General features: G+C 40.6%; 1 long non-coding RNA gene across 1 annotated transcript; it reads left to right on the top strand.

Annotated features, from left to right (window-relative positions):
• Window positions 1–10,500: 10,500 nt before the first annotated feature.
• Window positions 10,501–11,804, top strand: LOC110709906. The gene is made up of 2 exons (XR_002509052.1): window positions 10,501–10,894; window positions 11,603–11,804. It is a non-coding gene; the product is annotated as an uncharacterized LOC110709906 (long non-coding RNA).
• Window positions 11,805–12,086: the final 282 nt, after the last annotated feature.

The raw sequence follows: 12,086 nt of genomic DNA, 5'->3' as shown, positions 1-12,086 counted from the left end.
GAATGCACCGTGTCACGGCAGAAGTGCACCTTGGCTCGGTGCCTGTTTTGTGTCACGGGGGATACTCGGAGCATGTTTTTACCTACAACAATACTAGAGAGCCCTTCCTGATGGCTTTCCGATCCGCTTTTTCTTCGTCAAGGCCGCGAAAAGTTTCTCCAAGGCACATAGGCATAGGAGACCTCCCAGGTTCAACATGTTCAAGCACAGATGCTAGACAAGCATGTCCTACCCTACCGTTTGCAAATAAAAGCTTGCTAAACATGCAAAAAATATAAGCCCTTCTACGGTATACATGATAAGACTCAGAGACAGGGCGATTGAAATATAAATTTGCAAGTTTTTCAAAGTGTACCTCATTACCACACACAATTCTATTTAAATTTGGATCTGTTAGATTCAGATGGCGTTCAAAGTCTTGGTAATAATACTCACGTAGGGTAGGCATTGCAATAAGATTTCCGGCAGGAAATCCAAATATGGCACCGAATTCCTCCGGCAGGGGACAAATTTCATCGTAATCAAATTTAAAACAATGTGTTTCTGGACTCCAATAGTCTAATGATGCCCTAAGAAAATCATGTTCAATCGCTACATGTCTCAGGGCTAGTAAACCCCTGACATGAAACAATTCCAACTCTCTTTTGTCAGCATTGGTCAAAGAATAAGACCAGTCGCGCAATGTATTATCAAAATTCTAAGACATTATTATTGAAATATGAAATTCTAATTATTTTGTGTTTCGTAATTATGCATATCACAAATATACTAGTCCTATTTTATAGCAAAAACGCTCAGAACTACTAAGAATCTATCTTTCTATACGCGAAAACCACACCGTTGTAGAATACGCGCACCGTGTTATGGAGTTACCACTGTGTCACGGGAATTTATGCCGCGACACGACAGATTTTGCCGTGACACGGTTTACGGTGCCGTAGCGCGGCGACCACGCGTTTTTTTTTTTTTATCCTTTTCCTGTATCTATCCAGATTTTTATTGTTTTATCTTCACCGTTTATTTTTTTTTAATTCTTTTTCGAGAGTTTCATTCCTAATAAAATTCTCAACTTTTGTTATAAATATTTTTATTTTTTATTTTTATCATTTTATTTTTTTACTTTATTATTATTATTTCTATTCATCTTTATTATTCCTTTTTTTATTTTATTATTTACTCTTATTTCTATTATTATTTTATTTTTTTCTTTGGGGAAGTTATAAACCTTGTCCCATTTTCATACATATTTATTTTGGAGTAGTTGTAAAACTTATTCATATTTATCTTTTCTTTTTATTTCTTTTTTCTTTTGGGGAAGGTCGGTACCCTCCACTTACTCCACTTACGTTTTTGTTTGTCATGTCATACACAATCACACACAATGAGTCTCAAGCACACACTAACACACTAATAAATACGTTAACTGTAAATAATGTACAAAATGAGTCATAATAAATAAGCAGCGTCAACTGTCATCACAGTATGTACAAATAAAGACCCTCAGTCAAAAATCTGTAGAACTAGAAGAGTGAGGATCAGTGTCATCTCCAGCCTGTGAATATGGGAGCGGTGAGCAAAAGAGTCCCGCCATCATCCGGGTACGAGGAGTAGTATCCCTATTAGTCCCTGTAACTCCAGTAGCAGTCAAACTCAAAGCAGGACCCGTCCAACTGGAAAACGGTGTAGACCGACTCAAATAAATAGGAATCATCGGTGGAGGCATCGTCCCATACATTGGAAGAGAAAACAGACCTGGCATCGGGGGAGGAAGCACCCTAAACGACGGAGACGAGTAGAGGCCCTGATCCACGAGAGTGATAACTGGCCTGAACTCAGACTGTGAAGACAGTGAAAACGACTGTCGCTGCCACTGACCATGACCCTGAAAGCGCTGGAACGGCTGGGAAGACTGAGGCTGCTGCCACTGGGCCTCCTGAAATGGCTGAGAAATCTGAGGCTCCCGCAATATGGTCCTTAGTAATACCAATCGGCCCTAGGCAGCGGACAGATTGAGGCAGAATCTCAATCCTCCCACACGGCGAACAGTCATCTGAAAATACGATCGAATAATCAAGTTATTCGACTGTTTAAACAGAGACTAGCAACAAAATCCTCAAAAGAAATCATACCTCAGGAAGACGGGGTGGAGGAGCCAAAGAGGGAAGCAAGTCCTGCTCATAATCGCCCTCCATACGCACAAGCTCCTGCCAAGGAAAAGTGTAGCGCTCTCCCCTGTTTATCAACTCCCTAAGCAAGCGTGAGTCCAGCATCAACTCCGGCAGAGACAAGGGCACCACAAAGCGATCACCACTGTGTTGACGAACGACACGCTCCCCCAGATACCAGACAAAGCGTCCAGTACCAACAAAAACAGTGCGGTACGCTGAAAGCTGCAAGGCATCGAGAAGATTAGTCATCCCAGCCCAAGGCCGATACTGGACATCAATAGCAACCTGAAAACCATAAAAATTTGCAATAAAGCGCCGAAAATAACGTCAAGATAGAAAATAACAGGCTACGAAAGTAATTCTTACACCAACAGAAGAGGTGCCTCGGCGTAGCAGCCCGCGTAGCGTAGAGACAGACTCCACTCGTGACTCGCCTCGGTCACGCCAGCTAGCTCAAATAGGGAAGTCATGAACCGCTCCACGACGCCGTCGAGGGGCCAATCCCGGAAAGTACTCATAGAACCATAGCTGCAATGAAAAGTAATCTTTGAGCACATGAGTCGAACAAATTAAAATAAAACAAGAAGAGGAAAGGTTCGCCACCTCTACGACTCTCCATAAACCGTAGACAGTGACAGGGGACTCATCGTTCAGCTGCCTACAGCCATGACGTAACGATAAGAGAAGATCGGCATATCCAAGGCTGGCCCAACTATAGGATCCTATCTCACTGATCCTAAGCAAATTAGGAAGGTAGCAAACGAGAGCACTCGAACTCCTATCAGGAGAAAGAGTCATGGAAATGAGAATCAAAATGAAGATCCGCACTCGCTGCTTACGTAATGTCTCCTCCATGTAAAAATCACGGGCCAGAACAGAAGCCAACTCGGATCGCCTACTCCTAGGACCACCTCAAGACACCGTCTGAGTCCTGATATGCTAAACGATCAGACCTAACAAATCGACTGCCTCAACCGCCCCCCAAGAAAAATCAGACATTTGCGCTACGGCCCGGTCTGTGAAGCGCACACCACTGATCATGCTAAAATCCAGAGGGGTCACTGTCATCTCCCCTCAAGCAAAGTGAAAAGTGTTGGTAGTATCCCAAAAATACTCCAACAACGCGCGAACGACTGCTGCGCCACAACCTCGGGGGCTGCGAAACCCTATGATCGCCAAATAAAAGTCTACTAAACCAGCTGATTCCCATAAGGCGTTCGTAGCAGGATCCCTTGTGATAATCCCATAAAGTCGAGGAATCAAATCTCCGGCTCCAGAACCGTGATGGCGATGCGTGCCGTCGTCTATGCCGGCAAGTTGACGATGAGAAACGTGGTTCTCACGATAGAAAACCAACTGGTCTGGTGTCCACGGAGGTGGAGCCCACCTACCCCTACCCGTAGAGGGTCGAGGCCCAGATTCTAAGATGTCGTCATCCATACCTCGGGAATCGTGGAGTGTCCTCCCGAAAATCCTGACGCCGGCCATGAGTGGAAAAATCGCGATCCCGTCGTCTAGGCATGCTATTATAAAAGTAAAAATCTAAATGCTTAGCATCATTTCCTATGTTATTTAGTTATTCATTGCATTTTCTATTATATGCTAAATTTTTACCACAAGGCTAAAAATTAGCAAAATAATGGAATTATTTATAGTATTTTGTTTCTCCATGACAAACTAATACTATGTTTTCCTAATTGCATGATACTATGTTCTCCATGACCATGTAGTACATACACAACTCAAAACATGTTTCAAAACTGCATGAAAACAATAGATCGATAAGATCTACAACCAATACATCATCATTTCAAGTGCAAAAGAACAACATTAACAACAAGAACACCATTTCAGACAAGTAGTGCCAAAAATGGTGATTTGCTCTATTCTTCAATAAATCATGCAATTTTTGTCTCAAATCGCTCATAAACACTCATACATACATATACAAGTAAATTCATGCAAAGAACTTTAACATAAAACCTCTAAATCAAAAATCCCCAAATTGATTTTTTAGGGTTTTTACACGAAATTAATCATTTGAAGAAAATTCAAGACAAAAGGCAAGAAAAATTACATGGATCCTTGTAAGAAATCAGAAATGAGGAAGATTGCAAAAAATTGGACCGAATTTAGTGAAGAATTGAACTCCAAAGCTCGAAAAAACCGCGAGGACAGTAGTACAGACCGCTGCGACACGGGAAGTCAAAGCCGTGACACGGTGTTCATGTCCCGTGTCATGGTGATTCCGGGAAAGGCGGAGCTCCGGCCAGCCGTGACAAGCACAAGAACAGCAGCAGCAACGAGCAACAATAGAAGAAAAATAAATAAAAAAAAGGGGGCAGCAAAACCGCCGAGTCACGGTGACAAAATTCGTGACACGGTGAACACAGCCATCTACCGGTGCAGCGAAATCGTGGCTTGGTGATTTGAGCACTTAAAATAAAAAAAAATGGAGAAGAGGAAGAGCGGAAGTAGCAAGAAAATGGTAAAAATGGTGAAGAGCAGCTCGAATTTAAAGAAAAAAAAAGTGACCGTTACAGACTTCACGCGCGTGGCGCGTGGGAATTCTGAACAAGAACGAATTCCCCCGACACGGGAAACTCACCGTCTGACGGGATGCATTCTCCGTGTCGCGAGACAACCCCACGTGGCACACGCGTATTCTGCTGGTTAAAAATGCAGTTGACTAATTTGCAGCCACAAAATTACCACGTGACGAATCCCACTGCCGTGTCACGGGAATTTTGTACTGCATGATGGATCCTACTGCCGTGTCACAGGATTCTTGTTTCGTGACACGGTTGTCTCTCGCGTATCCTGCACCAAAATTGCACGATTTTCCGCACAAATTGGACAATTAGTTTTTCAGTAAAATTACATGGAAAATTCTAATAACATTTTAAGGGTATCAAAATTACTATTTTGCCCTTAGCAAGCGTCAAAGTAAATTTGCCGACGTTTTAAACACCTAAATGGTCGGATAGTCGATTTGAAGGTGTGAATCATCTGCGGCCCATGTTCGGGGATAATCAAACCATCATACACTTGCAAATTTCAGCGATTACAGTAGTTGTCGGCCTTCCTCAAGCATGGAAAGCGTTATCGATGGATTTTTTCTTCAAGTATAGAAAACCGCCAAGTCGGCTTTCCTCAAGCATGGAAAGCGTTATCGGTGGATTTTTCTTCAATAGAAAACCTCCAAGTCGGCTTCCTCAAGCATGGAAAGCGTTATCGGTGGATTTTTCTTCAAGTATAGAAAACCGCCAAGTCGGCTTTCCTCAAGCCTGGAAGGCATTATCGGTGGATTTCTTCAAGCATAGAATGACACCAAATTCATACGTCGATTTTCCTCAGGCATGGAAAGTATCATCCGGTAGGTTTCTTCAGGCTTAGAAAGCTACCAAATTCCTTAGTCGGCTTTCCTCAGGCATGGAAAGCGTTTCAACGAACGTTATCAGGTGGATTCCTTCAAGCATAGGAAGCTGCCAAACTCATTTTTCACCGATACACTAGTGCCAGTTACGTATTCTATCCTTTTACTATTTTATCTTTGGAATTGACATTTTTCTACAGGTATCGGCGTATACAGAGTGATTTAGGATTGCAGAACGTCTTAAATCATTATCCTTCCCTATCGGCTACTTTGACTATCGTTTTCGAAACTAACGTTTCTACAAACTCAGTTAAAGTGGGGGCTTCTATAGACACCTAAAAATGACTCCCCAAAACCAAACCCGATGATGAACAACCTTTTACCGTCACTATTGGTCGGGTTCAGTATTTAATCTCGAGAGTGCTTAAAAAAATCGTATTTAATTAAATTCAATTTTTGAATAGTCCGTAAATCAGTATTGATGTTTGGTTAAAGCATTGTTTTATTTAATTTTAGCCCAAACCTTTTTTATTTTATTGTTTTATTATTTATTTTGGCCCAAACTTTTGATTTATTTTTATTTATTTATTTTCTTATTTTAGCCCAAATAATAATAAATCAGGAATGGCCAGAAATTATCAATCGACACTTAAAATGCTGAACGAAATTAGTGTTAAAAATGAATTTAGACGGAAAAGCGGACTGAAAACTCCCGCGTCACGGCAACAGTCCACCGTGTCACAGGAAACTGTCCTGTCTGACGGTGGGGTTCCCCGTGACACGCGACACCTGATGTGACACGGGGGTTTCCGTGTCCTTTCCACGTAAACCCTTAACGCGTTTTCTCCCCCGTTCACTAAATATTTCCCTCGTCACACAAAAGTACACTGTGTCACGGGAATGTTACCCGTCTGACAGTGGGATTTCCGTGTCACGGTACACTTTTCCGTGTCGCGGTATACTTTTTTAGGGTTTTTATCTTTTTAGGGTTCCGTGTGTTCCCTCAGCACATTTTTCCTATAAATACCCCCTCATTTCTGATGTACGGGGCATCAATTAATTCTCTATTTTTCTCTCTTCTATGCTCTAGCCTAAACACTAGCCTACCCTTCTTCTTTCAAAATTCCTTCTTCAACCACTCCAAGGAGTCCATACTTTACTCGTGGTTCTATCCTTAAGCCAAGGCGTGAAAGGTAGAACTGTTTGAGGGTTTTGCCCCAAATCAATTCTATTTGATTTAATTTAATTTAATTATTATTTTATTATTATTTTCTTGAAGTTACTAACTCGTTTATTATTTAGTAGTTGCAAGCAAACATAATCAAAGTAAGAATTATGTTCCTTTTATTTCTATTATTTTTCTAACGATTTTATATTGTTGTAATTATTGTTAAATTGCTTTTAATATTAATGTTTATTCTATTTTTATTTTTGATCACCATATTGCATGTTTAAAGGGAATATGTAATTGAAAATCACGCCTAATAAGATAATTTGGACAACCGGTTTAGGATCCTTTTTAATCTTGTTGTTTAATCAAGTGGTCACAAATATTTTAGAATTATGTGTTGCATTAATATTAAACCAATTTAGATTAATAATAGTTTGGAGCAAATTGAATCTCTGTTTGTATGTCTTTGAGATCGCAGGAATGCTTTTCACTATAAGAATCGAGTAGAGGCCAATACGGGCGAATGTGACTCCATGACTCACTTTGTACCATCATCCCCGATCCTCCTTTCGTGGTTCTGAACCATATGGAGTTAGTAATATCGTGGATTATGAATGGGGTATAATCTTCACGGGTTAATCGTTGTTGCCTATCGTTGTCCCTTATTGCGGTTGCCTTTTTATGATCCGTCAACGGTTTACAAGTTCCTTACAAACTTGTTGGCGGCTCCCTACTTTTCTTTGTCCCTAATCGTTTTCCCTAATCGTAATTTCAATTCCCACTTCCTATGAGTGCCAAGCATATTCACACATGCTTTTAACGTAGGCGCACATCGAGCGACACCTACAATTTGGCGACTCCACTAGGGAGGATTCTTGGTTATTTATCGATTTGAGTGATCGGTATTTAATTAAGATGAGTGGATGAGACTTGAAAGATTCTTGAAAAATATTCCTGTGATTAATTTCGCATTTTTGCATAAGCATAGATGTTTTAACGTCGCATTTAGGTTTGTCCCGTAGGAAAAATTGAATAACTTGATTGCGTACGAAGGAAAACGGGCACCAGTCAGATTTTCTGTCTGTCGTGCCACGGAAGAATCTGCCGTGTCACGGTGCAGTACACCGCCTGACGGTGTGCAGTACCGTGGCACGAAAATCTCTGCCGTGTCACGGAAGTCCTAAAATCAATCCGGTGGCTTGTTTTCTCTTCTCACAGTCAAATTCCATCGATTTTTCTTAAAAAACGTGTGTGTTCTACATGCGTCTTTGCCTCGGGGGATTTAAGCTCTATCAACCCAAAAACACTCATGGCAAATGGTTCATCCGAGTTATTAAATCCACCCAAACCATGCAGTCGAGTTCGATTTCATCACGAACTCGCGGAGCCGCCCGTTGGCATACACCCTCAAGGGAGGCTACCTTGCTAACGCGTCGAAACTCTTAACCATGGTACCCTTTTGACACCCAAAGCTTGATCAATAGTTGAACATAGATCTTGACCTAGGTTGCGAACTTTTTTTACATCATTGTGACTAAACGCTACATGGTTTGTTTGGTGCTAACCCTCATGTGTTTGATGATAATCCGCTTTTCCGTTTGAAGGCCTTTTCTGCGACCATGGCTCTTAAGGGAGTAGATGTGACACTCTTCCCTATGGTGTTCCCTCTTTCCTTAGAGCACGCCTTTCAATAATGGTTCTACTCTCTAGAATCCAAACATGTTGTGACCTGGGAGGATGTTGCTGAAAGCTTCATGAATCGTTACAAGTGTAACATTCAGCCAAGACATCTGAACGTGAACTCTCCATTCTCAAACAGAAAGAGAATGAAGGCTTCACCTTAAGCAGGTGAAGGGAAACAGCTGCTCTCTTGGTGGATCCCCCCAAGGAAAAAGAGATGTTTCGCTTGTTCATTGCCAATTTGACTCATAAGTACAAGCAACACTTGAAGTTTCTGCCTCTGAGTACCTTCAAAGCTGTATACGATATTGGAATCAATATCGAGGATGAACTAATTAAGACTGCTGGTAGCAACAATAACAACAGTACTTGGAAAAACAAGAAGAACGACACTCCTTCTTCTTCGCCTTCTAAGCCCAATAATGCTACCAACAATATCAATATCAATGATGTGCTGGCCCTTAATGCTCCTCCTCAAAGATTCCAAAGGCAAAGGAGGGTTTACACGCCTTTGGGAATGACTTATGATGCTGCTTTTGACCGTTTTCATGGTCAAGGACTGATTATGCCAATTGGACCATTTTCAGAACCTCGACCAGAGAATAGAACCGCTAGCTATGACCCCAATGCTTATTGCAAGTTTCATCAAGGAAATGGTCATAATACTGAGAAGTGTTGGAGGTTAAAGGATGCGATCCAAGACCTAATTGATGCTAATCAACTTCCTGTCCCTCCAAGGGGCAAGAAGCCTAACATTAAAACAGGTCCTCTTTATGATGCTTTGGCTATCATGGGAGATGAAGTCTCCTTTGATCCGTCAATACTCATTCAACTCGTGAATGAACCTCGGCCGGAAGTTGTATTTGTCTCGAGCTATTAAGAAGTGAATGGAATTTGGGATAGTGATGATGAAGACGTCTATCTCAAGGATATAGCATGTTCATCTCTTGGCACAAGTGAAGATGTTTTGGGAGACCTTGAGGTCAAGGTTCTCACCAGAAGTGGACGGTTGCAACAACCTAGTCCACCTCCACCTCCACCGCAATCACAACCAATAGTTGATCTCATCGATCCTGTGAACAACGATGTGCTCAAACAATTACAAAAGACCAAGGTGAAAATGAATGTATGGAAGCTTTTGGCCACCTCTCACAAGAATCAAAAGGCTGTGATGAATGCTCTGGTGAAAATAGGAGTTGATGATGATATGACTCCTCAAGGACTGGTCAACTTTCTCACTACTAAATTGCCAAGTACTAGCAATTTGATTTCCTTTTCTGACAAGGATCTGCCCCCGGAAGGGGACCAAGATAACAAGGCCTTACATCTCATTGTGGTGTGTAGGCAGATGAATGTTCCTATGAGCCTGGTTGATAATGGCTCTGCAATCAATGTATGCCCACTCCGCACTGCAAAGAAGTTGGGCATAAAGAATGAAGAACTAACTCCCTCTACTCAAGGGATTCGCGCTTATGATAATACTCGCCGTCAAGCCGTGGGTACTATCATACTAAACATAAATACTGGAGCCATTGAACGTCGCACCAAGTTTCAGGTGGTGGACATTAAGGCTTCTTTCAATCTGTTGTTAGGCCGTCCTTGGCTTCATGAGCTAAAGGCGATCCCATTGTCATTGCACCAAAAAGTGAAAACAATAGTTGGAGGGGTTCCAATTACCATTGATGCCTCTCCCATGCGCATTCAAGTTATCGACACTCCCATCGTCCATGTCGAACACAAAGAAGAAGATGAAGATCTCTTGGGGTTTTCGCTCGATGATGTTCTCATGATCGAAGAAGAGGAGAAGTTTCATCTCGACTTTGATCCATATTCAAACACCAATGTTAATACCATTATGAAGGAACAAGGGCATTTCCCTAGAATGTCCCTCGGACTCAAAAAGAAAAAATGGCTCAACTTTGGGGCCATCCTGGTGCACTCAAGAAAGATACCTTTGGCTTGGGATTCAAGCCAACAAAAGAAGATGTGAAACAAGCCCTATTGAAAATGAAGGCTCGCAATAATGCTCGAATCATGAAGACGGAAATGGCCATGGATCCATATCCATTCACCCTCAATGGCCAGTACATCAAAGAAGGGGAAGACTTCCCATGCTATGAATTCCATAAGCCTTCAAAAAAAACCCGACCCGATCGTCCCGACCCGCTGTCCCGGCAAATACCCGATGGGAATTTTACGAAAAAACCCTGTTTTTTCGGGTCGGGTACCTGACCCTGGAAAACTGCCTTCTATCCGGGTCGGAAACTGGGCTTGATTTTTCCAAAATTGGGTACCCGATTACCCGAATTAAAAATTAAAAAAAAAAATTCACCCTCAAAAGTCAAAACTCCTCACTTCCTCAAACAGCCCCCTTTCATGAAATTAGGGTTATCAATCTCCTCTCTCTCTCTTCCTGCACTGTCTTCTTGCCTTCTTCTTCCTTCACAAATCTTTCCTTCACGAGTTCAAGTTCAAGCAAGTTTAAGCCTTCAGTCTTAGGTAATTTCTTTTCTCATGCAAGTTTAATTTTGTTGTAATTTGTGGTAATCCAATTGACAGTGTATTTCGTGCTAATTGATAGTGTATTTCGTACTAATTGATAGTGGATTTCACTATTTCGTGCTAATTGTGCTAATTGTGGAAACAATTTATCGTGGTAATTGTACTAAATTTGTAGTGTATTTCGTGCTCAATTTCGTGGTATTGCGTTTGTTCATGGAATGTAATTTGGAATTGATATAAGATTCTCATTTGTCCATTATATCTACAATACTGTAATATCAGTATTACTTTATTATGCTCATAATTATAGCATTCTATTGGTAAGATGTATGAATATAATTATAGCATTCTATTGATAGTGTATTGCGTTTGCTCAAATTCGTGGTCTTGAATTTGTATGTCTCACTATCTGTATTTGTGTACGACATGAGGATTTGTCACGAGTTCACCAGTGTCTGTATAGTGTATAATCTCTATTAACATGTATGGCATGAGGACTTGTCTCACTGTCTGTAATTGTTCTTTGTATATTAACATGTATGGACTTGTTGTATAATCTCATTAATCTGTGAGTTTTTGATGTATATTAACACATATGGATTGATTTGTCTCACTGTATAATTGTATATGTCTTGAATTGATGTATGTTTGTTATGTAATTATTTTTGATACGTAATTATTTTTTTGCATTATTTGGTTTTGTAGGAATTAAAGACTTGGTTTTGGAGCAACCAACGATTATTATTGATGAGACAACTGAAGTTTCGGATCTCACAAGTGAATGAAACACGACCTCCAAGCTTATTTAATTTGCATTGTGGCTTTGTTATATTATTGTACTTTGTATTTGTAATTTGTATGTTTGGAATTATGTAACTAATGACTTCCCCTAAACTTTAGCTTTTAATTAGTACTTTAATATGTTAAAACAGTTTACTAAAATGTAGCAGGTACTCAAGGTAGTCAAGGGCTACATTTTACTGTAGTAATTCTGGAAAAACATGCATAAAGCATAAAAGCATAACAGGTTTCTTTTTTAATAAAAAAATGCAGCAGGTTTTTACTAAAAAATATGAAGCAGGTTTTTACAAAAAAATGAAATCTGGAAATCTGGAATTTTTACAAAAAAAAAATGCAGCAGATTTTTTTATTAAAATAAATTAAATTACAACAGGTTTTTTATTAAAAT

Source organism: Chenopodium quinoa, unplaced genomic scaffold (genome assembly GCF_001683475.1).
Source record: "Chenopodium quinoa cultivar QQ74 unplaced genomic scaffold, ASM168347v1, whole genome shotgun sequence".
NCBI lineage: Eukaryota > Viridiplantae > Streptophyta > Magnoliopsida > Caryophyllales > Amaranthaceae > Chenopodium > Chenopodium quinoa.
Note: the sequence above shows the minus strand (reverse complement) of the source record. Positions and strands in the feature narration are given on the sequence as shown.